Source organism: Dipodomys spectabilis, unplaced genomic scaffold (assembly GCF_019054845.1).
Source record: "Dipodomys spectabilis isolate Male_0828 unplaced genomic scaffold, ASM1905484v1 ptg000203l, whole genome shotgun sequence".
Classification (NCBI taxonomy): Eukaryota; Metazoa; Chordata; class Mammalia; order Rodentia; family Heteromyidae; genus Dipodomys; species Dipodomys spectabilis.
The window spans coordinates 3,740,916-3,752,040 of record NW_024870880.1 but is presented as its reverse complement, the minus strand read 5'-3'; positions in this window follow the sequence as shown (position 1 = coordinate 3,752,040).

The following is an 11,125-nucleotide window of genomic DNA, read 5'->3' as shown; positions in this document are numbered from 1 at the left end:
TGCCATTGACATCTTTGTCATGATATTTATACTTTCAACTGACGTTTCACAAAACTCATACCCAAAATACAACTTTTTATTTTGTTCATGCAATCATAGGAACATAAACATATGTCTCAAAATGTTAGTTACTTTTATCTGCTGTCATTAATGAAGTATAACTAATAGAATTAAGTTTATACCCTGAGGAAAATGAGATACTTCGTTCTAACTACAGACTTGCAGGCACCCACACAATCACACACGCACACATATACATTTACCACTCTGACTCAGGTTAGATTCCTGACATTGGGTGTCAACAGTGATCTAATAATCAAATTTTCCTGCCCAGACGTAAAATACATTCATAATTCCACACAGACAAAAACACCAGATCATTCAAAATAATGAGAACCAACCAGCACTTGAACCATCTACACCCTGATTTCATTTATTCATGATAATGCATTTTTCATATCATAATTAAAATATTTTGTCTCTGATTAGCAGAAAAAATATGCTATCATGTAATAGAAATTGTTGGTAAAATTACTTGTAATCTTTAATATATCTTATCAAAACTTCTGTTTCCTTCTTGCAGAGTGTTTCTGACATTTTGGTTTCATGTCTATAAGTAAATTACAGAGGACATGCCATATATCTTAATTCATTTTTCCTAAAGGGTATGCTATGGAGTTGAATCTGATTTGTTTGCTTATTCTAAATTAAATATTCTCAACAACTTGAATTATTGTTTATGTTACTCCTAATCCAAATGAAATATCAAATAGAACTGGAAATTCCCCTCGGCAATGATTTGTGAATGTCATTAATGGTTGTGGAGGGATGAAGGATTTGAATTATCTAGAATGCACTAAAAATGGCACTGTTATTCAAAGGGCTGATCATTTAGTAAGCTTTTAAAGTGTGGACTTCTTATTTCATCTAAGAAGATAACAGTATGCTTTTCATCACATTCTTGCCTGCGAAGCAGTAGAATTATTTCCTTTGTACTGTTCATGTCCAGCTGCGACTTTAGTGAAACCAACAAACAACTGCACCGCTATATTAGCAGCTCTAGATTTTGAAATTTTCTTCTTGTAGCCCTGGTGATTTGAGCCCAGATTCATGGGATAGTCACATAATCCACAAAAACAAAGCACCACAATATACAAAGACCACATTCAAAATGAGGTTCAATTTTTTCTTTGTTGTTTCCTATTTTTATTGATTGTCTTTTAAGGAGCTAAGGGTGTTTATTTCTCATTATTTTTGATGTGACTTAAATAAATTTTTCAGACTTTTGAAATAAAATAAAGAGATATAAAAGAGACCTATTTAGTCACAAAATACAGCAAACCATTTGCGTGATTTTTTAATTCTAATTCTATTCTCAGTTATCTTCAGATAATGTTGAGATGAGCTTAGCATATGTGTAAATTGACATGTATAAAGCACACAGAATTCTGGAATCTTTGGACTGTGATTTCTATATAACTTCACTTAGAAAAGAAAATTATCACTTTCTTCCTGTCTTAAGTAATCTACTTAAAACAAATTCTATTAATTTTATTAATAGATGTCATAATCTATGGTACTGATGAATTGCATAAGTATTTGATTCCTTATGTCCACTGAATTAACATTACATTTATTTTATTTTTTACACATGAAATAATGACATTCTTGAGGATAAAACATGCCAGTTTTTCATTTTGGTTGCCAAAATTGAATTATTAGACATTTGGAACATTTAAATCTGAACTTTTAAATTTCACTAGGACTTGAATTGTGTTACTTACATATTTAATATTAAAATAAAAAGCATCATTAAATAGAAAGCAAAATTACGTTATCACACATTAACCCCTGAATTGACTTAATGATAAAAAATAATTAGATTAATATAACAAGATATACATTCTCAAACTAACTATGAGATATGGAAACAGAAAACTTCTTTTGTGTTTTGTGTTTGTTGTTGTTTATAGTTTGTGATAATTCTGTCTTTTTTTTTTTTTTTGGGTCCGGTCATGGGGCCTGAACTCTGGGCCTGGGTGCTGTCCCTCAGCTCTTCAGCTCAAGGCTAACGCTCTACCACTTGAGCCACAGCGCCACTTCCGCCTTTTTTCTTTTTGCTTATATGGTGCTGAGGAATTGAACCCAGGGCTTCAGGCATGCAAGGCAAGCGCTTTAACCACTGAGCCACCTTCTCAGCCCAATTCTGTCTTTTTTAACTTATGCCTGGTATATTCATTGTATGTCTTCAGGAAGGTGAGGGGTGGGCACAGAGCTTTTGGGAAAAGAGTGAAAAATTGCAACAGTGGAGTTCATTGAACATTGATGAAAGTGAACTATTTAACACATGAGTAGGGACAGGAGGGTGGGATTGGGAACAAGTGTGGGTACTGAAGACATTTCACAAAAGGAAATGTACTCATAACTTGACCCTTGTAATTGTAATCCATCTATAAATCTCCTTAATAAGAACAACAGAGTAAATTTCTGTTAAAAAGGTAAACAAAATATTGTTTCTTAGAATCCTAGAAGTTTGTTTTGTTCACTGGTTTGAGCTGGTTGAGTCTATCTCTGAAAATAGCTACATTGACATTCATTGGGTGAATTTTGAGCAACTAGTAGATAAAAGTCAATTATGATTGTATGTTTTTGAGACTGATTAATTTATTTCTTTAATCTAATTTGTATTATTTCTGTCTACTGGTTTTTGGTTTTGTTTTTCCTGTTTTGTCAAATACTTAGTGGTGCACCATTGGTGCTGATTTAAGATTGATCTAATTTGTTGATGTACATACTCAAAGCTATAAATATTCCTCTGAGTATTGTCTGTGCTGCTGCTGTGTCCCAGAGGAGGTAGTATTTTGTGTGTTCACTTCCACTGAATTCCATAAACGTTGGAACTTCCCTGCATATCTCTTCAGTGATTCACTGATGATTTAGCAATGTGTTATTCAGTCTCTGTGAGTTTCAGAATGTTATGTGATGCCTTTTGATGTCTTGATCTAATTTGGTCCCATCATGGTCTGACAGGATACAAAGAGTAATTTCATTTTTATTTTTGAATTTTGAAAGATTTCCCTTGTGAGCTAAGATATGATCTACTTTGGAGAACATTCCATGGGTTTCTGAGTGGAATATATATTATGACACTAGTAGGTGAAATACTCTGTAGATATCTGTTAGGTATAACTTGTCAATACAGTTATTTAGCTCTAAAGATTTTTGCTAAATTTTTACCTTGATGGCCTGTCCAGAGGTAAGAATGTTTTGTTCAAGCAACCAACAATTTATTTGGATGTATGCATGTTTTTAGGGTAATTAGTATTTCTCTGATTAATTTGAGAGCTCTAGGATTCAGGATACTGATATTTAGAATTGTTATAAACCTATGATGGAGAGTTTTCTTCGTCAATATTTAATGTCCTTCTTTGTCTCTTTTTACTTTCATACCACTTTTATTTTAAAGCCAATTTTAACTAATATTAGTATAGCTCCTCTAGCCTGATTATGAGGTCCATTTTTAATTTGTAAAGATGTTGTACAGAGGGGTTACAATTACATAAGTGAGTTAATGAGCACATTTCGTTTTGAACAGTGTCACCTCTTCACTCATGTTCTCAAAGTTTTTCCCTTTCACCCTCCCTCTCGCCTAAGTTGTATAGTTCATTAACAATGTAGTGTCTATTGAGTAGCACTGCTGCATTTAAGCATTTGTGCCACCATTTCTCTTTTCCCTCTTGCCCTATCCAAACGTACATATAAGACCAAAGGTGCAGAAATTTAAAAAAAAAAAACGGCATCAGAACACTGAAGGAAAAAGCAAAATAATAAACAAACACTCATAATCATTTCTTGGAGATCATTTTAATGAACATTATTTTATACGACAATATTCGTACAGCTATTGATCCTTTGTGATCCTTTCCAAAGGGCATCCTCCTTTGATATAACTGTATAAATGTTTAGAATCCCATAAAATTTATCATGTACAAGTGTAATGTTTCTCTTTTACCATCCAACTGTGTTTACTTGTACAATTAGAGGCACATTCTACTACAACAAATGAAGGAAATTAGGCAACCTATATTTATTTGAGTCTGTCTTTCTTCACTTAATATAAGTTTGCTCCAAGTCTTTCCATTTCCTTATGAATGGTGTAATATCATTCTTTCTGGATCAATGGAATCGCATCATACTGAAGAGTTTCTACATGGCAACGGAAAAAGTTAGCAGGATATATAGAAAGAGAACAGAATGGAAGAAGATTTTTACTAGCTAAGCATTAGACAAGTGTTTTCATAACTAACCCATATTTAGAGGTCAAAACGTTAAAACCAACAAAAATAACCCCTCAAATAAACAAGAACCCAATTAATATATGGGATAAAGACTTAAAGATAACTTCTTAGAAGAAGTAAGAATGACAAATAGATGCGTCTCTCTCCATAAAAGAAATGCAAATCCAAACAACACTGAGATTCATCTCACCCCTCTTACAATGTCATTATGAAAAAACAAACAATCACAGATACTGATAGGGATGTGGCCCAAAGGAAACTGTTGGTGGGAATGTAATCTTGTTCAATCACTTTGGAAAACACTATGGAAATTGCTCACAGAACTGAATAGAGAACTACCTACCTATTATCCAGCAATTCCACTTATGGTCGTTTATCCAATAGAGCAGAAACAAGGCCACACTGAAGCTACCAGCATAATTAAGTTCATTATTGCATTATTTTCTGTAGTCAAAATATGGAATCAGCCCAGATGCCTCTCATTTTAAAAAGAGATCAAGAATTATATATGTATATATGTTATTTATACATATATATCTAATTTTATTGATCCCAATTTACAAGTATATATGTACGTATATAAATGTATGTATACAAACATATATACATATATGTATACAAACATATAAATACATACATAATGGAATTCTGTTCATCCATCAGTAATAATAATATTGCACCATTCTTAAGGAAAAATGAAACACTTAGAAATAATATTAAGTGAAATAAAACAGACCCAGAGAAATTTAGTTTGCATGACTTTCCTCACTTTTGGTAGATAGGAGTGTCTATAAATGTAAAAGTAAACACACTGGATGGTATGCAAGGAAGTAACTGAAGTGTCAGGGTCCATGGAGAGTGAAAATACTATAATTCTCTTAAAAGGCTAAGTCAAAGCCCAACAAAATAAATACCAGTAAATGTGTAGTGCAAGAGAGGATAGTGGGGGGCAATGTGCGAGGGGTAGGAAATTGAAGAGGAAAAGGATAGAATACAGGCAAGAATCCATTGTATACTTCCCAGAATTGAAGTATACAAAGCAAGAGGTAGTGTGAAATGGGGTTCAAGGTGTTGAAGTGGTAACACAATTCCAGGTGCATTGTACACATAAACTGCTTTGTTAAATGGCAAGAAATCCCATAACATAATATTGAGATACATAAGGATTGGGGTTGATTGGTAGGGGAGGATGAGAGTGTTGAAAGAGGTGACATTGATCAAGATGCACTGTATCCATACACTGTTTCAGTGAATGGCAACTCCTTTGTACAACTAAAGATAATAAAAATATTCAAAAAATTAATTATGAGAGTTAATTGAATGTTGCACCTCAATTCCTATTTAAAAATATATTTAAACCGGAGACATGGAGAATAAAATTCAAATAATAAAACCTTATGAATCTTTTTTATCAGAATTTGTGAAATTTAAATCAAAACTTTGCTTTTTGTCAGCCATTGAACTGTTAAAATATTTCAAAGTAAGGGGCTTAAAAACATCAGGAGTATATTATTCATATTGTAGAAGCTTAAACATTGATTTTAAAAATGGTTATTCAAAGCAATACATTTCCTTCTGGGGGGGTCTACTTTCTGATTCATTATAATATATTTGCTGGACGTTCAAATGGCAGAGTAATTATATTGGGCTTCTTTGGTCAGGATAATTATTGCAGGGTCATCTTTGAAAGGTTGTTTCTAATGTCACCAGACAGGAGAATAGAATTTTAACATGTGTATCTAGAAGGAGTTACATCACCCAAAACACTTTGCTACTTTTGCTTTAACTCAGTGTGGTGTACATTTGGATATTATTTCATAGAACATAATAAATTAAGGACAAGATTATATCATGTAAATTATGTGAATGATTTTTCTTACAATGGGAATAATTATAGTGATTGCAAAGTGAAGTATGATTGTTTAGTGGCTCTTGAATCACATCATAGGTAACCATGTTAACATGGTACAGCCTTTCTAAGGCCCTTCTGATGTATTTGAACAAACTCCAATGAGTTAATTGCTTTCAGAAATATTCGTTTGTGCCAACAAATACAGATCTCCTTTCATTTTAATTACTGTCCGCTATTAGGACTCCGACAGACACCAAAATCAGAGTATGCTAATTTCTCTGATAAAATATATAATAAAAATTTTACAATTAATATAACATGAAAACTAATATTAATAGCATTATAATTACTAGTATTCACATTATATAATATATTGACATCCCTTGGTTACCTAAATAAATGTAAATTGTTTGCAAATAATTATTTGATGATGTATGGAAAATGAGAAAAAGATTTGCATACATATTTTCTACAGATGCAAACAGATTCACCTGGTTATTTCTGAACCTTCATTTGTTGGTTTCATTCATTTATGGGGAACATGTAGAGAAATGAAAATTGCAAACTTCCATTTACTAAAGGGTTAATTACAAGTTTATGTTGGGCTAAATAGCACATTTTATGAATTAAATTGTTTTTGTCCCTTCCTTCCTCCTTCCCTTCTTTCATTTCTTCGTTCCTTCATTCCTTAATTCCTTCCTTTTTTCCTTCCTTCCTTCTTTTCTTTCCTTCCTTCCCCCTTCCCTCCATCCCTACACCTTTCTCTTTCTCCCTTCCTTTTCTTTCCTTCTTTCTTTCCTTCATTTTCTTCCTTTCTTCCTTTTTTTTTTTACTCAGACTATTTCTTATGGCTATAGAAAAAATAGCAACTGTTATACTCCAAGGTGTTATGAGTAATTATAAATATACTATATTGATATTAATCTTAATAACCTAAGTTATATCTTAAGACAAATTGTAATAAAAACAACTTCATAAAATTTCAGGATATGTAACAAATATTACTTTCCATAATATTGTTTATTTCTTCAAACTAAAATAAGAATTTATACATAATATTTTGTTTGTGTTGTTCTTGTGATTTGAACTCCAGACCTATCCCTTGATTTTTTTTCCTAGCAAGGACATTCCTCTAACATTTGAGCCGCAAATCAACTTCTGGCTTTGTGTGTGTGTGCGTGTGTTGTGATGTGTGTTTGATTAATTGAGGTGCGACTCACAAACTCTTGCCAAGTCTGGCTTTTTAAATTTATTTTTATTTTTTATTGTGAAAATACCGTACAGAGGGGTTATAATTACATGGGCAAGGTAATGAGTACATTTCTTATCAAGCCTTGTTGCCTCCTCCTTTGTTTCCCCTTCCCAACCCTTCACATCTACCCCCCCTCCGCCCCTCACCTGTGAAGCTTTTTTTTCAACATAACGACTTTTACACCTCATACTTGCAGTGGGTCCACCTCTATCCTTATTTAAACCATTTGTTTTTTCCCTTCCTCTCCACAAATTATACCAACATCAAATACAATGAAAGCATTGAAGGAGGGACATGTCTGAGACAAGCAGCAAAGGTCAGATTAGTTGATGTTAGGTGAAATGGACCCCAAAATAAATATTCAAATGTTTTTTTTCTTGTAATTTTTTCTAACATATTTATAAGATGATTTCTTTGTTGTCAAGGCTGGCTTTGAACCCCAGCTTCCTGAGTAGTGAGGATTACAAGCTTGAGATACCCATATTCAGCAATGATATAATATATGTAAAAATAAAATAAATTTCTTGTTATTTGAATTCTAGAGGCTGAATTTAACAAATTAACATTTAGATATTTATTTAGTTATTGAATCTGAACCTGCAGTGTGAAAAAAAGTTTTCATTTTTATGAAAAAATATACACTCAAAAGTTTAAATTACAGAATCTTTGCACAAATTGAAATACTATAATATTCAAAAGCGATGAAGGGATCGTTGATCAAATTTCTCATGTAAGCTATAAGCAATAGGCTGTGTCAGGGTGAATGAAGTAATTTTTCATTAAATTATATTATCTACTGTGGTCACATGATTTTCTCTTCTTTTAAACCTAAACATTTTTGACATAAAATATAGATTCATACATTTTTTGAGTATATAAAAATCTTAATTACTGGTCATTTATTTCTGATGTTTGAGTACCGAGACATTTCAGAGAAACACTGAATTTCATGTATTTTATGTCAACAGTGATTTTTAGAAATTGAATCAATCAATAATTGAATCAATTATTCTTATAGACTTGAAAATAACTTATTTTTGAATGATAGGAAATTCATATTATTCCTACTCTATAGAATAATTAAGAAAGAAATGTTTGTGATAGTATTTATTTTTCCTTCAACTAGAAAGCAAGAACCTAACTATAGATGACAAAAAATTGAATAGAAATGTCATAAAATTATGAAAAATTAAAGTCATTATGAGTTAGATGAAATAGTCATTTTTGAAGGTCACAAGATGAAATCTCTGAAGCTTCCTTATCTGTTAAATAAAATGTATTTGCACTCAAAATATTTCTCCAGCAATGGTATAACCAAACCACCTCCATGCCAAATAGCTTCTCTGATTAATTCAAGTAAATATTTAGGAACAGAAGTTATCACAATGTATAGAAATATCTACCCACCACTCTAGAAATTAAACCTGAAAACATAAATGATTGAGATTAATAATTAGCTTTCACTAAGTTGCGATAAAGAGGTGAATCCTTTCATGTTGGCATAGTTGTAGAGATTTGGTCACTGAGAACTTGTGATCAAAGGTTTTAAGTTCAAAGTCCTTTCCTCTTCTTCCTTCTTTTCCTTCTTTGTCTCCTTCTCCTTCTTCTTTTCCTTCTCCCTCTCTCTCTTCCCTTCTCCTCCTTCTCCCTCTCCCACTCCTATTCCTCTTCTTCTTTACTTCCTGGCTTCCATGAATACACATATTCCAACACATATTCTTGATATCGGGTACTGTGCCACCACCATCCCAAGTCAATGAGGATAAGAAATATAATCTGAAATGTATAAAATCAGAAGTCAAGTTTAGTCTTTCCCCCTTTAAGTTAATTTTATAAAGTATTTTTTCATATTAATAGGAGACTGTCACAGCATGCTCTCATTTTTTATAGGGGATAAGATTTACTGGAAAAAATCTAACCAACATCACACTAATGAAATGATTGATTAAATTAATATTATATTAGGACAAATCTACTTTAAAATATCAGATATAGTTCAATACCTGGCAAAAAATCACTACTATGGTTTCATATAAAAGACAACAGAATACAATCTGTTCCTCAAGGAAATTGAGCTATAATTGGCAGTATTGTCAATTTCATAAATGATGTAACAAGACTATAGAACAAATTTCAACTCAAACTGCATGATATAACATTTACTTTGTCCCATGTATACTATCTTTGTCTGGTTCCCAAAATGACTTGTATTTTATCATATTTTTAAATAATTTTAGGTAGTTGTGTGGGACTTGCTGTTTGAAAAAGCAGTATATTAACAGTGTATAGAGAGTTTCTTTTTTCTTTTTCCTCTCCTGAGGTTTGAACTCTGGGTCTAGGGGCTGTCCCTGAGCTCCTTTGGATGAATTCTAGAACTCTATCACTTGAGGCACAGCAGCAATTTCTGATTTTTCTGAGATTTAATTGGAGATAAGAATATGACAAACTTTCTTGCCTTTTCTGGCTTCAAACATCAATTGTCTGCCTCCTGATTTTCAAGGAATACAATCGTGAGCCGCTAGTGCACAGCTTAATAAAATGCACCTTTTTTTGCCTAGTCCTGGGGATTGAATTCATGCCTTGGCAATGTCCTTGAGCTTCTTTTCCTCATGCTAGTACTCTATGACTTGTGTCATAGTGCCAATTCCTGCTTTTTTCTTTATGTAGTACTGAGAAATCAAACCCAGGGCTTCACACATGCAAGGCAAGCATCTACCACTTAGGCACATTCCATGGGCAATACAATGCACCTTGATGATCATTATGCCTCATCCTTCTCAATCCTATTTCATAGCTCAATTTACATGAATTTGTAGAATATTCACTGGCTCTTAATGTTATTTATAGTCACTCAGAGGATATATCACAGATCATATTTTCTTGAAAGTCTTATTCATCAACAAACTAAAGTTGTGCATTATAGAATTCTGTGATTTTAAATTCTAAATTATCACTCAGATTCACCCACTACTATTATAAAAATTTTCCTAAGGTTAATGCAAATGCAATTTGTAATTCTTCGATAAAGTACAATGATTCCTAGAATTTTAAATTATTGGAGTAAGAACATCACCTTCAGATGAGGAATATTTTATCATTACTACCCTCTCAAAATACTCAAATATTTATTAATAGTCATTTCCTGTCATCATTTCCACCTACTCTTCCCTTAAGCAGCTATTATTTCATATTCTACCTCTACAGATGTGTCAATTTTAAAAACCTCATATAATTAGAAAATGTAGTCTATTTTATCCATTTCTCCCATGTAATATCACTGTTTCCACAGTAAGTCCATGTACATTTTTCTCATGGATAGAGCATATTGTTTTGTATGCATGCATATATTGGAATAACATCCTCAATGGGCATTTCAATGTTTTATTATGTGTTATTATGAAGGGTTTTGCAATGTATAATCTTGTACATGTGTCTCATTGGACATATGTTGAAATCTATTTTGTATATAAAATTATAATTCAAAATGCTGGATCATAGAGACAATTCTATGTATAATGTCTTAAAGATTTCCAGTATGCTTAAGAAACTGACTATATCATTTTAAGTGCCAAGAACCAATGTATAAGGATTGCAATTTCTACATAATGGTTGTGCAGGACTATCTTGTTGTTTCTATTTTCACTAATCTCTATATGTATGCAATGTCTAGGTATGTTATGATCTTTCCAGATGTTCCTTGATTACTTTTATATTACTATAGAG